We start from the raw sequence: 5524 nt of genomic DNA, 5'->3' as shown, positions 1-5524 counted from the left end.
AAAATGATGCTTTTCTGGACAAAGTAGAATAAGTGCACATCTGAATTTACAGCAGTTTAAACAGCATGGCACAAGAAGTTTTCAAACTCAAGCCAGAAAAATCCAGCATAAAGATGAGAGTTGGACCTGAAGTCCCACTCCTAGGTAAGACGCTATTGACAATTGACCTCTGCAGGGAAAGAGAGAGTCAGTTTTCTTTAAAGATGTGGTCCCTGCTGTGATGACCACCCTTCAGGGAAAGCCACATATGCAAGCGTGTGTGGGCAGCACAAATTAGACTTGAACGTTTCAAAAGAAAAAGAAGGCACTGACAGGTTGGGAAGAGAAGATGGAACTTCTTGGAACCGAGGGAGGGTGCAAATATTATCAAAGCACATTGTATACAAGTCTCAAAGAACTAAGAAAATATAACAGAAAAAAAGTCTCATGGAGTTCTGCTGTGAATCCACCCAGGCAAGGCTTTTATTGGTTTTGATCTCCTTATTTGAGTTGGGGCGGCTTACGTTGTTCATCTCTTCTTGTTCTAACTTTGGGGGTGTGGATGAATGAATCTAGAAATTCATTTCTTTTTTATTTTCAGTGTAATAGGTTTATGAAGTATTTCCTTATATCTGAATTTCCATGGCTTGTGCTGGAATGTTTTCCTGTTTATTTCTGATTCTGTTCATTTGTGTTATCTTTCTTTTGGTTAATAGGGCAAAAGGTCTGGCAATGTTGTCTATCTTCTCAAAAGAATCAGCTTTTAAATTAGTTGATTTCAATTCCACCCTTGTTTCTATTTCACTAATTTCTGCTCTGATTTTTTTTTTTATTATTTATTTCTGTCTACTATATTTGGATTCGATTTGTTACTGTTTTCCCAAACTATTGAGTCATGTCGTAAAGTCATTTTATTTGTGCTCTTTCTGATTTTTTAAGTGTAGTCATTTAGAGCTACACATTTCCTTCAGAGGACTTCTGTTCCTGTGTCCCAGAGATACTACTCCATTTTCATTTAGTTGTGGAAATGTTTTTTGATATCTTCCTGAATTTCTTTATTGACTCATTTGTCATTCAGTAATGAGCTTGTATTATTACCAGAGTTTTACTTGCTGTTGATTTTGAGTTTTATTGCAATGTGGACTGATAGGATACATGGAGTTATTTCAATTTTTCTGAATTTGTTAAAGTTGGATTTTGACTCAGGATATGACCTATTTTAGAGGAACTTGGTTGAGCTTCTAAGTAGGATGAGCATTCTTTGGTGTTTGTGAGAAATACTTTGTAGGTATCTGTTAGGGCCATTTGTTATATGAAGTCACTTAATCCTGATGTTTTTCCGCTAACTTTTCTCCAGATGTCTACTGAAGAATTTGGGGTGATGCAATTACCTACTAATAGTGAGTTGTAATTAGTCTGTGTTTTAAAGTCTAATAATGGTATAATAGCATGCTTTTTATGAAGTTGTTATGCCAGAATTTGGTCCCTCTGTTTGGGATAGTAATGTCTGCTTGGCTAACTGTTCCCTTGATAAGCATGAAGTGTCCTTATGTATCTCTTCTAATTAGTTTGGATTTGGATTTGAAGTCTATTTTGTCTCATATTTGGACAACAATACTGTCTTACTTCCTGGTCCTATTTGCTTGGAACACTTTTTCCCCCCCAATCCTTTCACTTCAATATTGTATGAATTTTTTAATAAATGATTTTACTCAGGACAACAAAACTATGATTTTTTTTTAAAAGACGTGGTCTCTCTGTGTATTTCTGGCTATCCTGGAACTTGCTATGTGGATCAGGCTTGCCTTTAATTCACAGATATTCTCAGGCCTCTATCTCCCATGTTCTGAAAAAAGATATGTATCATTACACCAGGCTGGACTTTGTTTCTTAATTAATTAAATCAACCCATGTTTTTTGATAGTAGAGTTCAGGCTACTAATATGTAAAGTTATTTTGGAATATCATTTTTATTTTATTATTGCTGTTTATATTCTTAGTCTTATTTTGTATTTCAGGGATTATAGCTTTTTTTTTTTTTCTGTAGCCTCTTGGATTATTGCTTCCTGTGTAAGGCACTTTAATAGACATGAGTTCTTTTAGCCTGTTATATAATGAAAAGTTTTCTATTTCTTTTACCCATGGTAGACAGCTTTTCTGGGTACAGTAGTCCAGGATAGCATCATTGATCTTTCAGAACTTGGAGTTCATTTCCAGAGCTCTTCTTGCTTTAAAGTTCACACTAAGATGTCAGTTACTGCCTGTTAAAATTGTAGCCATTCTGATATCTCACTGTGGTCTTGATTTCATCAAATGCTCTTCAGATTTATGCCAGAAACTAGAATGTTTTCTTCTATGAGATCAGTCATCTGCGACTGCATACTTTTAAACATACTGGCTTGCCTTTGCATGTGTGGTTCTTTTGCCAATTTGATTTTGAAAATGAGCCTCATTATATAGACATAGCTGGCTTAGAACTCCCTATGTAGACCATGTTGGCCTTGAACTCCCATCACAGAGATCTTCTTGCCTCTGCTCTAGGTTGCTGGGATTAAAGGTGTGCAGTACTGTAGCAGGCCTCTTTTGTGATTATTTAAGTGTGTCTTTAGTGCAAGCATAACAAACTTCTTCCTTCTGCCAATTTGCCTTGTATGTCGTTTAGCTTTGCATCACTCTAACAAATGTCTGCAATGCATCAACTTAAATGGAAGAAGTGTGTCCTTTTTAAATATTAATTAATTAATTTTATTACTTTTATTTATTTTTCTCAGTCCAGTTATTCCTGCTCCCCCACAGTTCCTCATCCCATTCCTCCTCCCTCCTGTCTCCAAGAGGATGTCCCCGCATCCTTGCCAGGCCTCCCCACTCCCTGAGGCCTCATGTCCTTCCGGGGTTAGGTGCATCTTCTCCCACTGAGGCCAGACCAGGAAGTCCTCTGCTGTATATGTACAGGGGCAGGGCGATGTTGGACCAGCTCATACATGCTGCCTGGTTGGTGACTCAGTGTGTGAGAGATCTCAGGAGTCCAGGTTATGTATTTTTGGACAGCATTGCTTTTCTTAATGCTGTCTACTGCTAAATATGTCCTGTTAGATCACATTGATCTTTGCATTAAGCTGCAATCTGCCAGCTTTCTCCACTATAAAGCTACTCTTTTATTCTTTTAAATGTTAACTGTTCTTTGGGGAAATTATTTGAGAGCACTTAACTACTTTAGTTTTATGCAATAGCAATTCTTGCAGCTGGCTGTACAACAGCGATCTTCTAGCTCAAATGCTACACAGTATTTATTAGTGGGTTATATTATAATTGGGAGGTACTTTCCCTCATCTCTGTTATTATCTGCAGTTTAGACTTCTGCTTTATTTTTTTATCCAGTGCATTTAAATTCAGAATTGTCATTATTTTTATTCTGACATTATCCAAGATTAAGACAAGAGCCTCATCTAGCTAACTGTAGAGTTTAGAATTTTTATGTCTTTCTCTAATTTTAGTCTAAACACACTTCTCCACTTTATTTGGATACAACAAACAAACAAACAAAGAACATACATATTTAGGACCATAAACTGTGATGACTTGAATTTCCTATACATGGTCACATGACAGCCATATCCAAACTGGCTAACATGGCCTTCATTCTTGGTTGTCTTCCTCCTTTGTCCCACAGTGAAAGACTTCCCAGGATCCTTCGTGCTTCCTTTTAACTCTTTCAGTTAAAACTCATCTCTAAGTTTTGTTTCCCTAAGAATAATTCACAAACAAGATCTAATTCTGTTTCTGAAGCCACACTGGCTGTGTGGAGACTTTAGACCACAGTACTAGATCTTGCATTCATGCACTGTAACAGCAGCGTTATGTCTGGTGCTGCATGAGAGTAATGAATAATGCTAATGTGTCCCACAGAGTTGTTCCTTGTCTTCTCCCTTCCAATATCGTTGACCTTATTTTTATTTTTGTTTTGTTGTTATTTTGTTTTTGCAGTGGTCATCTTTTAAAATGGAAATCAGATTTTTTTCATGCAATATATTCTGATTATATTTTCTCCAACCTCACTTTCTCCCAGACCCTCCTCCATTCCCTGTGACCCATAGGCACACTCTCTTTCTCTCTCTCTTTTTAGAAAACTAATGATGGGGCTGGTTAGATAATTCAGCAGATAAGAGCACTGACTGCTCTTCCAGGGGTCCTGAGTTTGATTCCCAGAAACCACATGGTGACTCATGACCATCTGGAATGGGATCCAATTCTGTCTTCTGCTATGCCTGAAGATAGCTACAGTGTACACATATAAAGAAAATAAATCAATCATTTTTTTTAAAAAGAAAGAAATTCATGACATTTAAAGAATAATAATAAAGTAAAGTAAAAATAAACAGGAGTAGTACAAAACAATCAGAAGAGCCAAAGAAAAAGCACAAAAACACATATAGACACAGAGACATCCACCCTTGCACTACAGAAACCCCACAAAAACAAAACCAGAAAACATGTTATATGTCATAGAACCTGAAAGGAAAAAGTATACCCTGAAAAAGTATTATATGACAAAGAACCTCCAAAATGGCAATGAGCTCATTTAATGCTGGCCATCTACTACTGGGTGTGGAGCCTGCTCTTAAGAGTGCTGTGTCTAAAGGGACCCTGATATAGCTGTCTTGTGTGAGGTCATGCCAGAGCCTGGCAAATACAGAAGTAGATGCTCACAGTCAGCTATAGGATGGAACACAGGGCCCCCAATGGAGGAGCTAGAGAAAGGAAAGGAGCTGAAGAGGTCTGCAACCCTATAGGTAGAACAACAATATGAACTAATCAGTACCCCCAGAGTTCATGTCTCTAGCTGCATATGTCGCAGAAGATGGCCTAGTTGGCCATCATTGGAAAGAGAGGCCCCTAGATCTTGTAAACTTTATATGCCCAGTACAGGGGAACGCCAGGGCCAAGAGGTGGGAGTGGGTGAGTAGGGGAGCAGGGCAGGGGGAGGATATAGGGAACTTTTGGGGATAGCATTTGAAATGTAAATAAAGAAAATATCTAATAAAATAAAACATTTTCCCAGGAAAAAAAAGAGTGCTGCGTCTACTCACTGATAAGTGGATATTAGCCCAGAAACACTTAGAATACCCGAGATACAATTTGTAAAACACATGAAATTTAAGAAGAAGGAAGACCAAAGTGTGGATACTTTGTTCCTTCTTAGAATGGGGAACAAAATACCCATGGAAGGAGTTACAGAGACAAAGTTCAGAGCAGATCCTGAAGGAATGACCATCCAGAGACTACCCCACTTGGGGATCCATCCCCTAAACAACCACCAAACCCAAACACTAGGCAGATGCCAACAAGAGCCTGCTGATAGGACCCTGACATAGCTGTTTCCTGTGAGGCTATGCCAGTGCCTGGCAAATACAGAAGTGGATGCTCACAGTCATCCATTGGATGGAGCACAAGGTACCCAATGAAGGAGTCAGAGAAAGTACCCAGGATGCTGAAGGAGTCTGAAGCCCCATAGGAGGAACATCAATATGAACTAACCAGTACCCCC

This window comes from Mus pahari, chromosome 1 (assembly GCF_900095145.1).
Source record: "Mus pahari chromosome 1, PAHARI_EIJ_v1.1, whole genome shotgun sequence".
Classification (NCBI taxonomy): Eukaryota; Metazoa; Chordata; class Mammalia; order Rodentia; family Muridae; genus Mus; species Mus pahari.
The sequence above is the reverse complement of the archived record's forward strand: the minus strand, read 5'-3'. Positions refer to the sequence as shown.